This window comes from Paroedura picta, chromosome 16 (genome assembly GCF_049243985.1).
Source record: "Paroedura picta isolate Pp20150507F chromosome 16, Ppicta_v3.0, whole genome shotgun sequence".
NCBI lineage: Eukaryota > Metazoa > Chordata > Lepidosauria > Squamata > Gekkonidae > Paroedura > Paroedura picta.
The window spans coordinates 9,707,131-9,714,713 of NC_135384.1; the positions used below are offsets into that span (position 1 = coordinate 9,707,131).

Genomic DNA, 7,583 nt, shown 5'->3' on the forward strand with positions numbered 1-7,583 from the left:
TAAAGGGAGTCATTCAGTTCTCCCCCCCCCCAGCTTGTTACGTTTTCTGAATTTCTCTGTCCTCAGAAGATCGTTCTATTGATGGCGTTTACACCCTATCTTCTTTGACATGACACCTGGTGTCCCTCCACCCAAGCACTTACCTGCTTTGTGTCACTAAGGTGCTTGTTTGATCCATTCCAGCTAAATCCAGCCGGGCGGCCTAAAACCGCTTCCTCGTATTTTGAACCTGCTGTTTGTTCTCTACGGTGATGGTTTTGCTTCCTGGATGCCCTTGGCCGTAGTAAAAGCCTGTTAGTATATCTCCAACCCTCTGCAGCTTCCCCCCCACCCTCTGCCCCCAGCTAGGTTTTTACCCATTTTTTCAGAATGAGCCTTAGTGTCTTGGCCTTTTTACTGGCTTTAAGGCTCTCCGCCAAGTCATCCTCAGAGGACTGAGGTATGCCCTGTGTGGTTTTTTGTCGTCTTTGGACAACAAACTTTTATGTCACACCATGATCCGTCCTTGTGTGCTTTCAAAAACTGGCAATGCTTTTGAGATAACACGAGTCCAAAGGCACCTGAGGCTCGTGGAACTAAGAGTATGATTCCTTACAGCCCAGCCAGTGACTTGGGGACTTTCTTTGTCCTGCCAGCCTGCTCTCTGGGCCCTTCATTTTCTGTGCCATTTCCCCTCCTCCCCCACCCGCCTGTGCTAGGCTGCCTTAAACTTGCTGTGCGTTTCAGTGTGAAACAGCTGTGTGTCTCGCCAACTGGGAACTGCAGGGCTGGGAAAGGGTTTGAAGTTCTGGGCCAGAGCCATAGGGCCAAGAGTGAACCCTGCACGGGTTTCCCCTTTAGTTCTCAACGGACAGATTTGCGTGCAGTCTAAGGTGTGTGTGTAGCATATGGAACGTCTCTAGAGTCAGTGGGGAATAAGTAAGGCTATGCTGAGGGTGGCACTGCCTGTCCCTTTCACTAAATCCTTCCCAGCAAGCTGCCCAACTTTCAGTTTGTTTTCCCACGATCATCAAGGCTTGAAATATTTGTTTCTGGAAGTGAAACTTTGGTCCTTGAGATCCAAAGTTAGAGGCCCATGAGGAAAACAGTGCAGTGGATTATATAACATTATGTTGTGTGCATGTAGGGTTGCCAGCTCTGAATTGAGAAACTTTGGGGTGGAGACAGGTGGGTGGGATTTAGGGCAGGGAGAGACCTCAGTGGACTATAATACTATGAAGTTCAGTGTCCAGAGTAGCCATTTTCTTCAGGGGAATGGATCTCTTTAGTTCTGTAGTTCTGCTCCTACATGCACATGTGTGTTCTCAGATTAATAGAAGCAGCAGCTTTGTTGTAACACCTGGAGACCCAAAAGTCCCTTCTTTTAAGTTTCTCGAGTGGTTGTCAGGCACCTTGGCTGCAACTAAGGTGGTTTTGGGTCTAGGCGTGATGTGGATGTTGGGAACCCCTCGTGTGGGCTGCCCCAATATCTATGAGTGAAGAAAGGCAGGTTGAAAAAAAAGAAAAGAAATTGGGTGCCTGTGGGTCCTACATTGTTGTCAACTGCTGTCAGGGGGTGGCAGTGTTGTCCTGATGCCTGGTGAAATTTAAAAGAAGCCTCCCTGGGAAATCTTGTCCATCCCCCCCCCCTCCCCTCCCCGTGAGTCAATACAAAAATGCAAACGTGATAAGATTTCATGGATGATTTTAATAATCAACAATTTAAGTACATCCAGTTGTAGCAAAGGACCCCGCCCACCTCTTTAAAGTACGTTTCTCACAGCCGGTCACGCAGGCAAAGACAGCAAACCCTTTCCTGCAGCTGCCAAAATGGCAAAACTCGTTACAGGGCCCTGCAGGACACCTTCTAAGTATGTCCGTCAGACAAGGGAAGGCAAGAATGACAGAGCTTGGACTCAGGCTGGTTTTCTTTCCAAAAGCATCTCCGTGTGTGTGTGTGTGTGTGTGTGTGTGTGTGTGTGTGTGTGTGTGTGTGTGGAGCAGGAGAGGGCAGGGGTGGCAAAGTTGTATGAAGAACAACCTCACCAGTCTAACTTCTGTAAATCTGCAATAATTCTAAAATACTTACTGCTTTCCTTTGGGTTCTCCCCCCCCCCCCCCCATGTCACATCTGACTTAATATAATCTGGGTTGCAGTGCAGGCATTTAAAACTACTCAGGCTCTCTTTGGTGGGGAGCAGATTGCATGTCTTGTACCGTCAAGACAGTTGCGTGTGTGTTTCAAACATTAAAGGGGTTAGTCAAACTGCAGCCCTCCAGATGTCCATGGACTACAATTCCCAGGAGCCCCTGCCAGCGTTTGCTCCTGGGAATTGTAGTCCATGGACATCTGGAGGGCTGCAGTTTGACCACCCCAGCATCAAAGGGTACATGTTTTTATGGGCAGTTCTGTGACTCCTCCTACCGTGTTTACCCAGACCCCTGGGTGTGGACGCTGCCGGGCTCCTCCTCTCCTCGTTGCCTCCGTTGCTCACAGTACACTCATCCATAAAGTAGGAAACACTACACTTGGACACAAGCGTTTAGTAGTGCTTTCTACTTTATGGATGAGTCCACTGTCCTTAAGTACAGCCGCTGGCCGTCTCTGGCACTCGTCTTTGTCCTTCGTGAGCTGCTTCTGAGCTGGTCTCCAGTCCCCCTTCTTCCTTGCCTGCTTGCTGCTCCCTGGTTGTGAAATAACAGGGAGATGCTAGCGGGAGGAGTGGGTTGACTTACGAGACTTGCTCAGCCTTGTGCAAAACACCAATTTCATGTTAGGAAGGGAAAATGAACAACTTTTCTGTCCCTGAGGGGCTCACAGTCTTAACATTGGGAGAGAGAGAGAGAGAGAGAGAGAGAGAGCAGTGAACAAATCTGTAAAGAAGTGGCTGTTGAACATATTTTTTTAAAAAAACCCTAAAATTCCTTGAACAAAAATGTCTTGAACACCTACTGTTAATCTTGTATTAGACTCTCTTCCCCTACTCTTGTGGTCAGGCACTTAAACTTCATGCTGAAAGATGACAGAGTTCATTCACTTTCCTCAGTTTTTGCTCAAAAGACAGAGAGATGAGAGCTGGCTCTTACATGTGATTATTTTGGGAAAAGTACGTAAGCCCCAGGTCCTGTGGCATTAGCCATATGGGGTAGGGAATGGTGAGGATGCTCATAGCTGACCGCCTCTTCCCAGCAGGAAGGCATGAATCCCAGTTCAAAAAAATAAACACAGGTTCTGGGACATCCTCTCCTGTCTCAGCCTGTGACATTTTGCTCCTCGGCTGTTCCTTGCTGCCTCTAATGTCAGAATGTAATACCAATAAAGTGTCATGCCGCTTCAAAACCTACCTTTTTGATGGAAATCTTGAATGTGCATCCCCCAGTTGAATTTTAGAATGTAAGCTCTGTTTTTATGCTTGGTTGTTGCTCCATAAAGTGCTGTGCACATAAACAGCAGCTAAGCAAGCATGGGGAGGTGTGGAATAGAACTTGATCCCGGCTGCCTCACAGAGGTCACAGCAAAAATCTGGGGCTTCTGGTTGAAGTGATGCTACTTTCCAGACCTTGCTTCCTTCACTAATAGACTGCCTTTCTCCCTAAAGGTGAAAAAAGCAGCTTGCAGTCCTCCCGCTCTCCACCATTTTATCTCCAGAGCGCTCTGTTGCGGTGCCAACGTTCTGGAGCTCTGTTCCCACAAAAACGCAGCTGGGGCCATATTTACAAGCTTGTAGGGGCCAGGTAAAAACCCTTTTGTTTTCACAAGCCTTTGTCTGATCATTCACCATTAGGAAATGTATTTCGTTTGTTCATTTACACCCCGTCCTTCTGCCCAGGGGGGTCCCAAAGTGGCTAGCCTCAGTCTCGCCTCTGTTTTACCCTTACAACAATCCCGCAAGGTAGGATAGGGTGAGAATATGTGATGGGCCCAAGGTCACCCAATGAGATTCTGTGATTGTTTGTATTTATCTTTATTTATCTTTATTATGCTGCCTTTCTCCCCGTAGTTAAAAGAGAGAATTGTATTTGGTTTTCAAGGACAAAGTTGGGAAGGTAAATTGTGTTTCATTTAAAAAGCCAGTGGTTCCCCCTCTCCTTTTAGAACATAGATCTGTACATGTCAGTATATTTGAATGTTTTAAATATAGTTCAGTATTAAGGCCCTGGAACCAAAGAACCATACAACTAGTTCCATCAGCCTAAGGAGAGAGTTAGCCTTTGTTTTTGAAAGGTGTTTTTTTTTTAAAAGAAAATAAATTTCTTTATTGAAAAGGCACAACTGAGAGCAAGGTTTCCCTCGCCGAAACTCTTTCTTTTTGAAAACTGACCTCTCTGTGTCTTTTGGCTTTTGAAACTGAGTGGAATTTCAAAAAATAGTGTTTGTTGTGGCTTTGGGAACATTTAGAAGAAAGAAAGCTACAACCTTGAGCTAATGCAAGACCATTACAGGAGGCTAAATGGCAGCTTGGACCCCTGCCCATTTCATCCCTCCTTTCCCCTAAGAATAGGGAGTTGGAAACCAGTAAAACCTTGCTCAAATACTCTCTATTTCTCCTGCGTCCCTTTTACAATACTCCCCGTGTGGCAGTTTAGCAGATCACAGTGGTGGGAAGCCCACTATACGGGGAGTAATCCAGCCCTGCTTGGCTCCTGATCTGGTTAACGCAGCTAAAATGCAGTAGTGAAATGGAGGACAGGAGAACTGACAGAAAGTCAGCTGCTTTGGGTTCCCGCTGAGGAGGAAGGCCGAGTTTGAATGAAGTAAGTCAACGGCATTCTTATATTCTAGGCAGAATTGGTTGCCATAAAGCGGCAGGGATGCTAGGAGGCTATATAGGGAATGAACCCGTAAGATGTCCTGTGCGGACAGATCTACTGGCAAGCATTTAAAAATGAGCCAGAAATTGCTGCCCAAACTCATGGCCCAATCCTGTGCATGTTTACTTGGAAGTAAGCACCGCTGCATTCAGTGGAGTGTCATTCCCAGATGTGGCTTTGCACAAGCACCGCAAACTTCCCTGTGAGAGGGGGTAGCAGGAAATGGCTGTGCAAGCGCCAAGCTTGTTTGCAAGGTAGGGTAGGCGACAGTCCTTGGCAGCTGTCTTTATTTGCTATGGACCTGTTACTAGAGATCGCTGGTGGCTTGATCCTTACGGATCAGGCCTTTGGTGATTTCTAGACGCTTTGTGTTAAAGCCAAAAAAATCATGAGCACTCCTCCACATGCAGCTGGCTGCATTATTATTATTATTATTTAGATTTATTACTCTCCTCCCCCCGAAAGCTCAAGATTCCAACCTCTTGTCTTACAAACTCCCAATATATTGAGCAAAATGGACTTTTCCTGTTCCCTCTAAGGACTGCTTGTATTGCTCAACAGGGGCAGCAGGGGGGGACATTTCTACAACATTCCCCTCTCCCCCCCCCCCCAATCGTCTCCCATCCCACTATTTGCAGTTGAAAATACTTTTCTAATATAAGAACAGCGCTCTCCTTTTATCCGCTACCCATTTGCATCAGTTCCTGAAGCGTGGAAGGAACAAGTTCTTCCACAGTACCTTACCGGCTGTCTTGAGCCACGGAACCGTCTTTAAAATAGGAACAGGGAAGCAAGCCCTCCAAGCCTAGCAGGTTCCTCAGCTCAACCGCATTTCCGCAAGTCCCCTGGGTGCAAAAGGGTCGCTGGGCCTTTTGTTTCCTCCTATTTCCAAACACGTCTGCGCCGAGGGGAAGTTGCTCTAAAATGAAAGAGACAGGGGAAAAGAGGTTGAGAAGCAAAACGTAACTTCTTCAAATGAGAAGCGGTCGGAAGGCCTTGAAACCGTTTCCTCACCGCTCGGGGCCAACACCCAGAGCTGCCGCAAGCGCGCGGCCACCTCCGTTGTGAGCGTGCGCCCAGCGGCCGCGCGGCCGCCATGTTCCACCTTGCATCAGCTGCCCATGTGATTTTAGTCACTTCCCCATTCTCGCTTCCCGTAAGCGTGCTTGGAGCTGGGGGGGCAGCGATTCTAACCAGGCTGCAAGCTGCTACCACCCTCCCTCAATTCTCTCCCCCCCCCCCAATTCTTTGCCTGTCTTTAACATGCAGGTCTTGCTCATCAGACAAGGAGGCAGTCTCTCTGTCTGTGGAAATGGGTGTCCGTATTAGTTTGCCTGAGCAAAACGAGGGCCAAGTAGCATGCCAAAGTTGAAGCTTAGACACATCTCAAGCATGACGGAGTCCCATTTCATTAGACGGAGGCTCCAGCATTTCCAGTCCCCCCTCCATTTAAGCCCTGTGAAGTGTATATAATGTATATGCCCATCCTCTTTAGTTGCTCTATAAGGTGCTACAGGGCTCTTTTTAAGAACTGCATTCAGCTGTGTCACCTCAGGGTTTTCTGCCCATCCCCGTCCCCCTCTCACCACCCAATTCTATGCCAGGGCTCTCTCAGCCTCACCCACCCCACAGGGTGTCTGTTGTGGGGAGAGGAAAGGGAAGGCGAACGGAAGCCGCTTTGAGACTCCTTCGGGTAGAGAAAAGCACCATAGAAGAACCAACTCTTCTTTTTCCCCCAGAGCTGACCATACAACTTCAGGGGTTATAGACCATGGTACCCCCCCTACCCACACAACTGTCCCCTGCCCTCTGAAGCCCTTTAAGCCGACCCGTCCCACCTTCCATGTTCAGAACAGAGCCCAGGAGCCTTGGCTGTAGAACGTTTGCTCAACCCCATCCGGCGGGGGGTTCCTACCAGCCTGCAGCCATCGTGGAACGCCATCTCTTGCGGGGTTGTAATCGGTCGCTCCCAGGAGGTCAGTTGCCCGTTGGAGTAGAGAGGTGGAGGCGGCAGCGCATGGCGCATTTATGGACCCAGCCCGCTTCGTGTCCCCTCCCACTCGGGAGATAAATCACATGACCGTTGCTATCTCTCCCCTCCCTTGCCCCAAACCACAGGAAGCGATGAGGCCTTTTCTCTCTCTTAACTGGGGCAGGAAATTGCAGCCGCCCCCCCACCCCCACCCCCCAAGCGCAGAGTTTTGCATCCTCTTCTCTCCCCCCAGCCCCGATGAAATGAGCTGTGGTTAATCTATTTGGGGTGGGGTGTCAGTGGCTGTTAGCTATGTCAGGTTCCAGCAGACCGAGCAGAACAAGGGGGTCTGGGGGACGGGGTTGCCACCTGCATCCTCTTCTAAAGAGCTATGTGTCAGTCCTAAAGGCCTGGCTGTAGAAGCATCTCAGGGCATAGCTCTGTTCCAGCCTCTTTTTCTCGACACATATGTGCGCAGGTAGCCCCATTTGCATGAGCCGTTCTACGGCTGAACGGAGACCTGCACTGACTTAGAATCATAGAAGGGACCTGGAAGGGACCTCATGGGTCATCCAGTCCATTTAGGTGTGAGCAGCCTGTGCACTAATGCTCATTGTCCCATGCGTGTCTGGTCTCTCGAACATCTTTGCAGAGACCGGCTTGGTTTCCATTGATTTGTGAGCACCTTGTGTGCTGATGCTCATTGTCTCACGTGTGTCAGGTCTCTCAAGCATCTTTGCAGAGGCCGGCTTGGGTTCCACTGTAGAACTCTTCACAGGAGGCATTTATGTGAGTGGCAACAAATGCTTTTACCTGTTGC

The 7,583-nt window shown here is 48.9% G+C and overlaps 1 long non-coding RNA gene across 5 annotated transcripts; it reads right to left on the minus strand.

The window, feature by feature from the left end:
* Positions 1 to 1,667: 1,667 nt before the first annotated feature.
* LOC143826476 (uncharacterized) lies at positions 1,668 to 6,954 on the minus strand. 5 transcript variants are annotated; one of them, XR_013227069.1, is made up of 3 exons: positions 6,630 to 6,925; positions 3,325 to 5,710; positions 1,668 to 2,664 (listed from the first exon to the last, which is right to left on the minus strand). It is a non-coding gene; the product is annotated as an uncharacterized LOC143826476 (long non-coding RNA). The 5 variants fall into 5 exon arrangements; XR_013227067.1 differs by having other exon boundaries at positions 1,668 to 2,801; XR_013227066.1 differs by having other exon boundaries at positions 5,536 to 5,710; positions 6,630 to 6,806.
* Positions 6,955 to 7,583: the final 629 nt, after the last annotated feature.